At 50.7% G+C, this 15670-nt stretch overlaps 1 protein-coding gene across 1 annotated transcript in view; it reads left to right on the top strand.

The window, feature by feature from the left end:
• LOC128666716 (oocyte zinc finger protein XlCOF6.1-like) overlaps positions 1–15670 on the top strand; it is an 81862-nt gene that overhangs the window by 29601 nt on the left and 36591 nt on the right. The window lies entirely within an intron of this gene.

Raw genomic sequence — 15670 nt, 5'->3', positions numbered from 1 at the left:
AGGGTAACCGTAACATTTGGCGGCAGCGGCGGGATTTTCCTGGATTTCCTAGGAGAGGTACAGAACGGATGGAGAGCGCTTACGAAAAATTGAAGCGTACAACCCTAAAGGATTTACTTGAAAGCAGAGGGGGGTACGCCAGCAACCGGCCGAGGAGAGAGCTGATCGCAGAATTGACCGAACTGGATCAGAGCTTCACAATGGCGGAAACACCGACCACGATTAGTGACGAAAAAACCAGGATTGTTCGGGAAAGGCTCTCATTATACGGGCCGAACCCCTCCATGGAATTGGTACAGCAGTTGATGGCGGAGGCGGACGAGGATATACGAGAGACTCGAGCCCACGAACTCAACCTAGCGAACGCACACCGCAATGCTGAAACCCCGCAGGTAATCATCCCTGTCGAAAATGCTGGGAGGCCCAAGATACCCTATGCGGCATTTCGACCCTTCCTAGAGAGCGAGACAGGGATTGATGAATATTTGGCGGACTTCGAAAGGCAATGTGCCCTGCACCAGATTCCCAACAGAGAGTGGCCCACGATATTGTCTGGGAAACTATCCGGGCGAGCCCTGGAAGCCTTTCGTACTCTGGGTGCTGAGGAAGTGACACAGTATGAGCTAGTTAAGGAGACACTGTTGCGACGGTACGCTGTAACTCCGGACACGTATCGCCGACAGTTTCGGGGCACGGAAAAGAAGCCTAACGATACCCATATGGAATGGGCGCACCGAATGCGGAGAGCGGCAAATCACTGGCTGAGCGGAAGTAAAGCGGTGACTGGGGAGGAAATTTTACAATTGTTTCTCTTAGAACATTTTTATAATGGCATGGAACAGCAAGGGAAGGAATGGCTGCGAGACAGGCGGCCTTCTACCTTAGAAGAAGCAGCCAAATTGGCCGATGAACATTATGACTCCCGTCTTCACGAACCCATGAACTACCGAGCTCCAGCACGGGTCGAACCCAGAGAGGTTTACCGTGCACCCCCTCGTGCTGAATTCCGAGCCCCGGTGCCCACAGGGCCCATCCGACACTCAGGACCACCCAATAACAGCTCTGAGCGTCCCAGACCGACTTGCCACCGATGCAAGCAACCAGGGCATTTCATGGCTAGCTGCCCCCTTAATACGCACCAGACACCCAGGAATTACAATTACCCCTCTGGGTCCTATCGTCCGGCCCGGGCCCTCTGTGTTAACCAAGAGGCCCCTATGGAGGGATATGTGGGGCCGCTTCACGAGGCAGACCCTGTATATGCTGCCTCAGATAACCGCCAGCACCATCGGCAGAGGGTATGGCTCGAGGGGCGATCTACCGAGGGATTGCGAGACACAGGGGCTACTATCACGCTGGTACAGAGTCATTTGGTGCCAGAGCACAAGCGATCCGGACAGACTGTGGCCGTTAGAGTGGCGGGGGGGGATGTGTACAAAATTCCAACAGCTAAAGTGCATCTTGATTGGGGAGCGGGAAAGGGGGCTGTGAACGTGGGCCTAATGGATAATTTACCTGCCGAAGTACTACTGGGCAACGATTTGGGCCCCATGACTTCTGCCTATGCTCCAGTATGCAACAACGAGGCGGACCCAGTGACTACACGGGCCCAAGCCCGGACGGAGCGAGAGCTTTCACCAGTGCGGGAGACACAGGTAAGACCTACCCCGACCTTGCCTGACAGGTTAGGCCCCATACCCTGGGACACCCCAGATGCTTTCGAGGCAGAGTCTAAGACTGACCCGACCTTACAAAAGTACCGGGAACGAGCAGAGACCGGAGGGGGCGGGGCAGATAACGAAACATTCTTATGGGAAAAAGGGAAACTATACCGCTGGACAGTGAAAAGGGGACAGCGTAGGCGACAGCTGGTAGTGCCCCACAAATACCGTCAAGAAATCCTCAAAATAGGCCACGACATCCCCTTAGCAGGCCACCTAGCCGTTACCCGTACCCTACACCGCATTACTCACACGTTCTTTTGGCCAGGGGTGCACGCTGACGTTAGAACTTACTGTAACACCTGCGATGTGTGTCAACGAGTAGGAAGGCGAGGCGATCACCCTAAAGCCCAGCTAGTAAATATGCCCATTGTAGAGGAACCCTTCAGCCGGGTTGCTATTGACCTAGTGGGACCACTGGCTACCCCTAGTCCCTCCGGTAAGCGATACATTCTTACCGTAGTGGACTACGCTACCAGGTACCCAGAGGCTGTCGCCCTATCCAACATACAAGCGGATACGGTAGCGAATGCACTAGTACAGGTGTTCTCCCGGGTAGGATTTCCAAAAGAAATCCTATCCGACCGAGGCACCCAATTTACGGCTGAATTGACCCAACAACTCTGGCAGGTTTGCAAAATTAAGTCCCTCCTAAGCTCCCCATACCACCCCCAGACGAACGGGCTGTGTGAGAGGTTCAATGGGACCCTCAAGCAAATGCTCAAGACGTTCACTCAGGAATACCGAGACTGGGAACGCTTCCTGCCGCACCTCCTATTTGCTTATCGGGAGGTACCCCAGGAAACGACAGGGTTCTCTCCCTTCGAGTTGCTCTACGGAAGAAAGGTACGGGGACCCCTAAACCTGATCCGGGAGCACTGGGAGGGAGAGATGGAGGCTGACGGTGTCCCAATTGTGCCATACGTGCTGGAACTCAGGGACCGAATGGAGCAATTAGCCAAATCCGTGCGGGCTAATCTCCAGTTGGCCCAGAGAAGACAGAAAGTATGGTACGATCGGGGGGCCCGAAAGAGAATCTTCACCATAGGACAAAAGGTGTTAGTACTTAAGCCGGTGAAGACAGACAAATTGCAGGCGTCCTGGCAGGGTCCCTACCAGATCGTAGAGAAAAGGGGAGACACCACTTATGTGATAGCTAGCTGCCACGACAACAATCTTAGAAAGACATTCCATGTAAACATGCTCAAGGAATATTTTGAGCGACCAGAGAACGTGACGGCCGTATGTTGTTCCCCTCAGGAAGACCCCGACAGTTTACCCATTCCAGACCTATTAGAAAAGAGCCTCCCCACAGGTATAGTGGCGCAGGTTCAGATAGGGGACCGACTTAGCCCCACTGAAAGGGAGCAGCTCAACCAACTCCTCCAGTCCAAACACCTCACCTTCTCCCCGAAGCCAGGGTACACTACTTTAACCACCCACCAGGTAGATACTCCGGGACAAGCTCCCTTGCGCCAGGCTCCGTACCGAATCCCCGAAGCAGTTAGGACAGGAATGAAGAAGGAGATCGATGAGATGCTCCAGCTCAGGGTAATTGAGCCCTCCGATAGTCCCTGGGCCTCCCCAGTTGTCTTGGTGCCCAAGAAAGATGGGACCACCCGGTTCTGCGTAGACTATCGGAGGCTCAATGAAAATACCGTGACGGACGCTTACCCTATGCCCAGGGTAGACGAGCTACTCGATCGTATAGCCAGGGGAAATTACCTGACCACTATTGACCTCTGCAAAGGTTACTGGCAGATTCCCCTGGCCCCGGAGGCTATCCCCAAGTCGGCATTCGTCACCCCATTCGGCTTATATCAGTTTAGGGTAATGCCGTTTGGGATGAAGAATGCCCCAGCTACATTCCAGCGCTTGGTGGATAGGCTCCTGGATGGCTTCCAGAGTTTTGCTTGCGCCTACCTGGACGACATAGCGATCCACAGTGAGTCCTGGGAGGACCACTTAGCTCATGTGGGAATGGTTCTGGATCAGATCCGGGCTGCTGGCCTGACTCTGAAGCCAGAAAAATGCCACTTTGGGATGGCCGAGGTACAGTACCTGGGTCACCGGGTGGGGTGTGGAAAGCAGCGACCAGAGCCGGCCAAAATAGAAGCTGTCGCCAATTGGCCCACCCCCATCACTAAGACTCAGGTCCTAGCCTTCCTGGGCACGGCAGGGTACTATAGACGGTTCGTACCAGACTACAGCACACTTGCCAAACCCCTGACTGACTTGACCAAGAAGAACTTACCTCGACAGGTCCTGTGGTCTCCCCACTGTGAAACAGCTTTCCAGGCTCTCAAAAATGCTCTAATTAACGCTCCTGTCTTGGCGGCCCCAGCCCTTAACAAACGTTTTATCGTCCATACAGATGCTTCCATGTTCGGGCTGGGAGCCGTCCTCAGCCAAGTAGGCGAAGATGGAGGGGAGCATCCAGTTGCCTACATCAGCCGGAAGCTCCTGCCCCGCGAAGTCAGCTATGCAGCGGTCGAAAAGGAGTGTTTGGCTTTGGTGTGGGCATTAAAGAAATTGACTCCCTATTTATATGGTCAGGAGTTCACTCTGGTCACCGACCATAACCCGTTGGTGTGGCTGAACCGGGTCTCTGGAGATAACGGCAGGCTATTACGTTGGAGCTTATCGTTGCAAACCTTCAATTTCACCATTACTTACAGACCTGGGAAACAGAATGGCAACGCCGACGGGTTGTCCAGACAAACCGACCTCAGCCCCGCATAACCAGCGGTCTGGACAGCCTTAGTCTGCCCCGAAAAGGGGTCAGACCGTGTCTGCCAGAGTGTTCCACAGAAAGGGAGCAATGTTACAGAAGCATTAGTTATTTTGTTGTGAAGAGCTTATTTCCCAGCAGCAATGCCTGAACCAGCAAGCCAGCGCCTAAGAAGGGCTCCAAGAAAACCGTAACAAGTTTCATTTCATAAAGAGTTAACTCTTTTTTTTTTCAGCTTTTAGAAACTATTGTCTAATCACCTCTGGAGCCAGACTGCTAATTGATAAGATGAACTTGTAAACTTGTTATCTTAAGTACTGTAATCCTATTGTGGCCTGTCAAAGGACAGTGCTCTCTATCTAAATGTTTGATGGGGGATTTTGTGCTTCCCCCCCTCTCCCCCTGGGAGTGCCCTGTGTGCATGTAACCTTAATAAAAAGCAGGCTGGGCATCCCAGTCCTGAGTTCTTGTTTTGACCCTCAATCGCAGCGTTGACTCGTTTTTGTGGGCAGAAGGGTATCCTAGCTGTACTGCAGCTAAGGGAGATTATTCTATATTTGCGAGACTCATATAGAATACTATGGAAAGCAGCTTCTCCCCTCTTTAGCAATAGGGATCCAGGCTACTAAGCGGTCCATCTCTCAGCGAGACTAAGGGTAACCGTAACACTCACCATGTCAGGGTATAGTGGCTGTTGGAATACTAGTGCTGTATTCTCACCATGTCAGGTATAGATGCTGTTGGAATACTAGTGCTGTATTGTCTCCATGACAGGTATAGATGCTGTTGGAATACTAGTGCTGTATTCTCACCAAGTCCGGTATAGGGGCTGTTGGAATACTAGTGCTGTATTCTCACCATGTCAGGTATAGGGGCTCTTGGAATACTAGTGCTGTATTCTCACCATATCAGGTATAGGGGCTGTTGGAATACTAGTGCTGTATGGCCCCATGTCATGTATAGAGGCTGTTAAATACTAGTGCTGTATGGCCCCATGCCAGGTATAGGGGCTGTTGGACTACTAGTGCTGTATTGTCACTATGTCAGGTGTAGGGGCTGTTGGAATACTAGTGTTGTATTGTCCTCATATCAGGTATAAGGGTATTACTGTGATGTAAACGAATGTAAACTGTAATTTATATGGGCTATAGTGGGATTTTATTTTGAAAACTTCACAAATCCCTTTACTGTGTTTCACATTAGAATTCAATTTGATAACAGTGTGGCTGTATTTGTAGCTAGTAAAATAACTAATTCCCAGCTAACTCGCTTTACTACACGATACAGGTTATATTTATTGATATGCTAATTACGTTATATTGAATAATCTTAGACACTGTAAATATGTGCATGAGGGACACAGGTGAGTACATGTGCTACGTGTATGACGGACACAGGTGAGTGTACATGTGCTACATGTATGACGGACACAGGTGAGTGTACATGTGCTACATGTATGAGGAACACAGGTGAGTGTACATGTGCTACGTGTATGAGGGACAGAAGTGAGTGTACGTGTGCTACGTGTATGAGGGATACAGGTGAGTGTATGTGTGCTACGTGTATGAGGGACACGGGTGAGTGTACGTGTATGAGGGACACAAGTGAGTGTACATGTGCTACGTGTATGAGGGAAACAGGTGATTGTACGTGTGCTATGTGTATGAGGGACACAGGTGAGTGTACATGTGCTACGTGTATGAGGGACACAAGTGAGTGTACATGTGCTACGTGTATGAGGGAAACAGGTGATTGTACGTGTGCTATGTGTATGAGGGACACAGGTGAGTGTACATGTGCTACGTGTATGAGGGACACAGGTGAGTGTACATGTGCTACATGTATGAGGGACACAGGTGAGTGTATGTCTTTGAGGGACACAGGTGAGTGTACATGTGCCATGTGTATGAGGGACACAGGTGAGTGTACATGTGCTATGTGTATGAGGGACACAGGTGAGTGTACATGTGCTATGTGTATGAGGGACACAGGTGAGTGTACATGTGCTATGTGTATGAGGGACACAGGTGAGTGTACATGTGCTACGTGTATGAGGGACACAGGTGAGTGTACGTGTGCTACGTGTATGAGGGACACAGGTGAGTGTACGTGTGCTACGTGTATGAGGGACACAGGTGAGTGTACGTGTGCTATGTGTATGAGGGACACGGGTGAGTGTACATGTATGAGGGACACAGGTGAGTGTACATGTACTACGTGTATGAGGGACACAGGTAAGTGTACGTGTGCTACGTGTATGAGGGACACAAGTGAGTGTACATGTGCTACGTGTATGAGGGACACAGGTGAGTGTACGTGTGCTACGTGTATGACGGGCACAGGTGAGTGTACGTATTTGAGGGACACAGGTGAGTGTGCATGTGCTACGTGTATGAGGGAGACGGGTGAGTGTACGTGTATGAGGGACACAGGTGAGTGTACGTGTGCTACTTGTATGAACGACACGGGTGAGTGTACGTGTATGAGGGACACGAGTGTACATGTGCTACGTGTATGAGGGACACAGGTGAGTGTACGTGCGCTATGTGTATGAGGGACACAGGTGAGTGTACGTGTGCTATGTGTGTGAGGGACACAGGTGAGTGTACGTGTGCTATGTGTATGAGGGACACAGGTGAGTGTACATGTGCTACGTGTATGAGGGACACAGGTGAGTGTACATGTGCTACGTGTATGAGGGACACAGGTGAGTGTACATGTGCTACGTGTATGAGGGACACAGGTGAGTGTACATGTGCTACGTGTATGACGGACACAGGTGAGTGTACATTTGCTACATGTATGAGGAACACAGGTGAGTGTACATGTGCTACGTGTATGAGGGACACAGGTGAGTGTACGTGTGCTACGTGTATGAGGGATACAGGTGAGTGTGCATGTGCTACGTGTATGAGGGACACGGGTGAGTATACGTGTGCTATGTGTATGAGGGACACAGGTGATTGTACGTGTGCTACGTGTATGAGGGACACGGGTGAGTGTACGTGTATAAGGGACACAGGTGAGTGTACGTGTGCTACGTGTATGAGGGACACAGGTGAGTGTACGTGTATGAGGGACACAGGTGAGTGTACATGTGCTACGTGTATGAGGGACACAGGTGAGTGTACGTGTGCTACGTGTATGAGGGACACAGGTGAGTGTATGTCTATGAGGGACACAGGTGAGTGCACATGTGCTACGTGTATAAGGGACACAGGTGAGTGTACGTGTGCTACGTGTATGAGGGACACAGGTGAGTGTACGTGTGCTACGTATATGAGGGACACAGGTGAGTGTACGTGTGCTACGTGTATGAGGGACACAGGTGAGTGTACGTGTGCTATGTGTATGAGGGACACAGGTGAGTGTACATGTGCTACGTGTATGACGGACACAGGTGAGTGTACATGTGCTACATGTATGAGGAACACAGGTGAGTGTACATGTGCTACGTGTATGAGGGACACAGGTGAGTGTACGTGTGCTACGTGTATGAGGGATACAGGTGAGTGCATGTGCTACGTGTATGAGGGACACGGGTGAGTGTACGTGTGCTATGTGTATGAGGGACACAGGTGAGTGCACGTGTGCTATGTGTGTGAGGGACACAGGTGAGTGTACGTGTGCTATGTGTATGAGGGACACAGGTGAGTGTACGTGTATGAGGGACACAAGTGAGTGTACGTGTGCTATGTGTATGAGGGACACAGGTGAGTGTATGTGTGCTACGTGTATGAGGGACACAGGTGAGTGTACGTGTGCTACGTGTATGAGGGACACAGGTGAGTGTACGTGTATGAGGGACACAGGTGAGTGTACATGTGCTACGTGTATGAGGGACACGGGTGAGTGTACGTGTATGAGGGACACAGGTGAGTGTACATGTGATACGTGTATGAGGGACACAGGTGAGTGTACGTGTGCTACGTGTATGAGGGACACACGTGAGTGTATGTCTTTGAGGGACACAGGTGAGTGTACATGTGCCATGTGTATGAGGGACACAGGTGAGTGTACATGTGCCATGTGTATGAGGGACACAGGTGAGTGTACATGTGCTATGTGTATGAGGGACACAGGTGAGTGTACATGTGCTATGTGTATGAGGGACACAGGTGAGTGTACATGTGCTACGTGTATGAGGGACACAGGTGAGTGTACGTGTGCTACGTGTATGAGGGACACAGGTGAGTGTACGTGTGCTACGTGTATGAGGGACACAGGTGAGTGTACGTGTGCTACGTGTATGAGGGACACAGGTGAGTGTACGTGTGCTACGTGTATGAGGGACACAGGTGAGTGTACGTGTGCTACGTGTATGAGGGACACGGGTGAGTGTACATGTATGAGGGACACAGGTGAGTGTACATGTACTACGTGTATGAGGGACACAAGTGAGTGTACATGTGCTACGTGTATGAGGGACACAGGTGAGTGTACGTGTGCTACGTGTATGACGGGCACAGGTGAGTGTACGTATTTGAGGGACACAGGTGAGTGTGCATGTGCTACGTGTATGAGGGAGACGGGTGAGTGTACGTGTATGAGGGACACAGGTGAGTGTACGTGTGCTACTTGTATGAGGGACACAGGTGAGTGTACGTGTATGAGGGACACGAGTGTACATGTGCTACGTGTATGAGGGACACAGGTGAGTGTACGTGTGCTATGTGTATGAGGGACACAGGTGAGTGTACGTGTGCTATGTGTGTGAGGGACACAGGTGAGTGTACGTGTGCTATGTGTATGAGGGACACAGGTGAGTGTACATGTGCTACGTGTATGACGGACACAGGTGAGTGTACATTTGCTACATGTATGAGGAACACAGGTGAGTGTACATGTGCTACGTGTATGACGGACACAGGTGAGTGTACGTGTGCTACGTGTATGAGGGATACAGGTGAGTGTGCATGTGCTATGTGTATGAGGGACACGGGTGAGTGTACGTGTGCTACGTGTATGAGGGACACAGGTGATTGTACGTGTGCTACGTGTATGAGGGACACGGGTGAGTGTACGTGTATAAGGGACACAAGTGAGTGTACCTGTGCTATGTGTATGAGGGACACAGGTGAGTGTACGTGTGCTACGTGTATGAGGGACACAGGTGAGTGTACATGTATGAGGGACACAGGTGAGTGTACATGTGCTACGTGTATGAGGGACACAGGTGAGTGTACGTGTGCTACGTGTATGAGGGACACAGGTGAGTGTATGTCTATGAGGGACACAGGTGAGTGCACATGTGCTACGTGTATGAGGGACACAGGTGAGTGTACGTGTGCTACGTGTATGAGGGACACAGGTGAGTGTACGTGTGCTACGTATATGAGGGACACAGGTGAGTGTACGTGTGCTACGTGTATGAGGGACACAGGTGAGTGTACGTGTTCTATGTGTATGAGGGACACAGGTGAGTGTACATGTGCTACGTGTATGACGGACACAGGTGAGTGTACATGTGCTACATGTATGATGAACACAGGTGAGTGTACATGTGCTACGTGTATGAGGGACACAGGTGAGTGTACGTGTGCTACGTGTATGAGGGATACAGGTGAGTGTGCATGTGCTACTTGTATGAGGGACACGGGTGAGTGTACGTGTGCTATGTGTATGAGGGACACAGGTGATTGTACGTGTGCTACGTGTATGAGGGACACGGGTGAGTGTACGTGTGCTATGTGTATGAGGGACACAGGTGAGTGTACGTGTGCTATGTGTGTGAGGGACACAGGTGAGTGTACGTGTGCTATGTGTGTGAGGGACACAGGTGAGTGTACGTGTGCTATGTGTATGAGGGACACAGGTGAGTGTACGTGTATGAGGGACACAAGTGAGTGTACATGTGCTACGTGTATGAGGGACACAGGTGAGTGTACGTGTGCTACGTGTATGAGGGACACAGGTGAATGTACGTGTGCTATGTGTGTGAGGGACACAGGTGAGTGTATGTCTATGAGGGACACAGGTGAGTGCACATGTGCTACGTATATGAGGGACACAGGTGAGTGTACGTGTGCTACGTGTATGAGGGACACAGGTGAGTGTACGTGTGCTACGTGTATGAGGGACACAGGTGAGTGTACGTGTGCTACGTGTATGAGGGACACAGGTGAGTGTACGTGTGCTACGTGTATGAGGGACACAGATGAGTGTACATGTGCTATGTGTATGAGGGACACAGGTGAGTGTACATGTGCTACATGTATGAGGGACACAGGTGAGTGTACATGTGCTATGTGTATGAGGGACACAGGTGAGTGTACGTGTGCTACGTGTATGAGGGACACAGGTGAGTGTACGTGTGCTACGTGTATGAGGGACACAGGTGAGTGTACGTGTATGAGGGACACAGGTGAGTGTACGTGTGCTACGTGTATGAGGGACACAGGTGAGTGTACGTGTGCTATGTGTATGAGGGACACAGGTGAGTGTGCGTGTGCTATGTGTGTGAGGGACACAGGTGAGTGTACGTGTGCTATGTGTATGAGGGACACAGGTGAGTGTACATGTGCTACGTGTATGAGGGATACAAGTGAGTGTACATGTGCTACGTGTATGAGGGACACAGGTGAGTGTACATGTGCTACGTGTATGAGGGACACGGGTGAGTGTACGTGTGCTACATGTATGAGGGACACGGGTGAGTGTAACGCGTGCTACGTGTATGAGGGACACAGGTGAGTGTACGTGTGCTACATGTAGGAGGGACACAGGTGAGTGTACATGTGCTACGTGTAGGAGGGATACAGGTGAGTGTACATGTGCTACTTGTATGAAGGACACAGGTGAGTGTACATGTGCTACTTGTATGAAGGACACAGGTGAGTGTACATGTGCTACGTGTATGATGGACACAGGTGAGTGTACATGTGCTACGTGTATGAGGGACACAGGTGAGTGTTCGTGTGCTACGTGTATGAGGGACACAGGTGAGTGTACGTGTGCTACGTGTATGTTAGACACGGGTGAGTGTACGTGTATGAGGGACACGGGTGAGTGTACGTGTATGAGGGACACAGGTGAGTGTACGTGTTTGAGGGACACAGGTGAGTGTACGTGTGCTACGTGTATGTTAGACACGGGTGAGTGTACGTGTATGAGGGACACAGGTGAGTGTACATGTATGAGGGAGACAGGTGAATGTACGTGTGCTATGTGTATGAGGGACACAGGTGAGTGTACGTGTATGAGGGACACAGGTGAGTGTATGTGTGCTACGTGTATGAGGGACACAGGTGAGTGTACGTATGCTACGTGTATGAGGGACACAGGTGAGTGTATGTGTGCTACGTGTATGAGGGACACAGGTGAGTGTACGTATGCTACGTGTATGAGGGACACAGGTGAGTGTACATGTGCTACGTGTATGAGGGACACGGGTGAGTGTACGTGTGCTACGTGTATGAGGGACACAGGTGAGTGTACATGTGCTACGTGTATGAGGGACACGGGTGAGTGTACGTGTGCTACGTGTTTGTTAGACACGGGTGAGTGTACGTGTATGAGGGACACAGGTGAGTGTACATGTATGAGGGAGACAGGTGAATGTATGTGTGCTATGTGTATGAGGGACACAGGTGAGTGTACGTGTATGAGGGACACAGGTGAGTGTATGTGTGCTACGTGTATGAGGGACACAGGTGAGTGTACGTATGCTACGTGTATGAGGGACACAGGTGAGTGTATGTGTGCTACGTGTATGAGGGACACAGGTGAGTGTACGTATGCTACGTTTATGAGGGACACAGGTGAGTGTACATGTGCTACGTGTATGAGGGACACGGGTGAGTGTACATGTGCTACGTGTATGAGGGACACAGGTGAGTGTATGAGGGACACAGATGAGTGTACGTGTATGAGGGACACAGGTGAGTGTATGTCTATGAGGGACACAGGTGAGTGCACATGTGCTACGTGTATGAGGGACACAGGTGAGTGTACGTGTGCTACGTGTATGAGGGACACAGGTGAGTGTACGTGTGCTACGTGTATGAGGGACACAGGTGAGTGTACGTGTGCTACGTGTATGAGGGACACAGATGAGTGTACATGTGCTATGTGTATGAGGGACACAGGTGAGTGTACATGTGCTACATGTATGAGGGACACAGGTGAGTGTACATGTGCTATGTGTATGAGGGACACAGGTGAGTGTACGTGTGCTACGTGTATGAGGGACACAGGTGAGTGTACGTGTGCTACGTGTATGAGGGACACAGGTGAGTGTACGTGTGCTACGTATATGAGGGACACAGGTGAGTGTACGTGTGCTACGTGTATGAGGGACGCAGGTGAGTGTACGTGTTCTATGTGTATGAGGGACACAGGTGAGTGTACATGTGCTACGTGTATGACGGACACAGGTGAGTGTACATGTGCTACATGTATGAGGAACACAGGTGAGTGTACATGTGCTACGTGTATGAGGGACACAGGTGAGTGTACGTGTGCTACGTGTATGAGGGATACAGGTGAGTGTGCATGTGCTACTTGTATGAGGGACACGGGTGAGTGTACGTGTGCTATGTGTATGAGGGACACAGGTGATTGTACGTGTGCTACGTGTATGAGGGACACGGGTGAGTGTACGTGTGCTATGTGTATGAGGGACACAGGTGAGTGTACGTGTGCTATGTGTGTGAGGGACACAGGTGAGTGTACGTGTGCTATGTGTGTGAGGGACACAGGTGAGTGTACGTGTGCTATGTGTGTGAGGGACACAGGTGAGTGTACGTGTGCTATGTGTATGAGGGACACAGGTGAGTGTACGTGTATGAGGGACACAAGTGAGTGTACATGTGCTACGTGTATGAGGGACACAGGTGAGTGTACGTGTGCTACGTGTATGAGGGACACAGGTGAATGTACGTGTGCTATGTGTGTGAGGGACACAGGTGAGTGTATGTCTATGAGGGACACAGGTGAGTGCACATGTGCTACGTGTATGAGGGACACAGGTGAGTGTACGTGTGCTACGTGTATGAGGGACACAGGTGAGTGTACGTGTGCTATGTGTATGAGGGACACAGGTGAGTGTACGTGTGCTACGTGTATGAGGGACACAGATGAGTGTACATGTGCTATGTGTATGAGGGACACAGGTGAGTGTACATGTGCTACATGTATGAGGGACACAGGTGAGTGTACATGTGCTATGTGTATGAGGGACACAGGTGAGTGTACGTGTGCTACGTGTATGAGGGACACAGGTGAGTGTACGTGTGCTACGTGTATGAGGGACACAGGTGAGTGTACGTGTGCTACGTGTATGAGGGACACAGGTGAGTGTACGTGTATGAGGGACACAGGTGAGTGTACGTGTGCTACGTGTATGAGGGACACAGGTGAGTGTACGTGTGCTATGTGTATGAGGGACACAGGTGAGTGTGCGTGTGCTATGTGTGTGAGGGACACAGGTGAGTGTACATGTGCTATGTGTATGAGGGACACAGGTGAGTGTACATGTGCTACGTGTATGAGGGATACAAGTGAGTGTACATGTGCTACGTGTATGAGGGACACAGGTGAGTGTACATGTGCTACGTGTATGAGGGACACGGGTGAGTGTACGTGTGCTACATGTATGAGGGACACGGGTGAGTGTACGCGTGCTACGTGTATGAGGGACACAGGTGAGTGTACGTGTGCTACATGTAGGAGGGACACAGGTGAGTGTACATGTGCTACGTGTAGGAGGGATACAGGTGAGTGTACATGTGCTACTTGTATGAAGGACACAGGTGAGTGTACATGTGCTACTTGTATGAAGGACACAGGTGAGTGTACATGTGCTACGTGTATGATGGACACAGGTGAGTGTACATGTGCTACGTGTATGAGGGACACAGGTGAGTGTTCGTGTGCTACGTGTATGATGGGCACAGGTGAGTGTACGTGTGCTACGTGTATGTTAGACACGGGTGAGTGTACGTGTATGAGGGACACGGGTGAGTGTACGTGTATGAGGGACACAGGTGAGTGTACGTGTTTGAGGGACACAGGTGAGTGTACGTGTGCTACGTGTATGTTAGACACGGGTGAGTGTACGTGTATGAGGGACACAGGTGAGTGTACATGTATGAGGGAGACAGGTGAATGTACGTGTGCTATGTGTATGAGGGACACAGGTGAGTGTACGTGTATGAGGGACACAGGTGAGTGTTTGTGTGCTACGTGTATGAGGGACACAGGTGAGTGTACGTATGCTACGTGTATGAGGGACACAGGTGAGTGTATGTGTGCTACGTGTATGAGGGACACAGGTGAGTGTACGTATGCTACGTGTATGAGGGACACAGGTGAGTGTACATGTGCTACGTGTATGAGGGACACGGGTGAGTGTACGTGTGCTACGTGTATGAGGGACACAGGTGAGTGTACATGTGCTACGTGTATGAGGGACACGGGTGAGTGTACGTGTGCTACGTGTTTGTTAGACACGGGTGAGTGTACGTGTATGAGGGACACAGGTGAGTGTACATGTATGAGGGACACAGGTGAGTGTACATGTACTACGTGTATGAGGGACACAAGTGAGTGTACATGTGCTACGTGTATGAGGGACACAGGTGAGTGTACGTGTGCTACGTGTATGAGGGACACAGGTGAATGTACGTGTGCTATGTGTGTGAGGGACACAGGTGAGTGTATGTCTATGAGGGACACAGGTGAGTGCACGTGTGCTACGTGTATGAGGGACACAGGTGAGTGTACGTGTGCTACGTGTATGAGGGACACAGGTGAGTGTACGTGTGCTACGTGTATGAGGGACACAGGTGAGTGTACGTGTGCTACGTGTATGAGGGACACAGATGAGTGTACATGTGCTATGTGTATGAGGGACACAGGTGAGTGTACATGTGCTACATGTATGAGGGACACAGGTGAGTGTACATGTGCTATGTGTATGAGGGACACAGGTGAGTGTACGTGTGCTACGTGTATGAGGGACACAGGTGAGTGTACGTGTGCTACGTGTATGAGGGACACAGGTGAGTGTACGTGTGCTACGTGTATGAGGGACACAGGTGAGTGTACGTGTATGAGGGACACAGGTGAGTGTACGTGTGCTACGTGTATGAGGGACACAGGTGAGTGTACGTGTGCTATGTGTATGAGGGACACAGGTGAGTGTGCGTGTGCTATGTGTGTGAGGGACACAGGTGAGTGTACATGTGCTATGTGTATGAGGGACACAGGTGAGTGT

Source organism: Bombina bombina, chromosome 7, assembly GCF_027579735.1.
Source record: "Bombina bombina isolate aBomBom1 chromosome 7, aBomBom1.pri, whole genome shotgun sequence".
NCBI lineage: Eukaryota > Metazoa > Chordata > Amphibia > Anura > Bombinatoridae > Bombina > Bombina bombina.
This window is presented reverse-complemented; position numbering and strand designations above follow the sequence as displayed.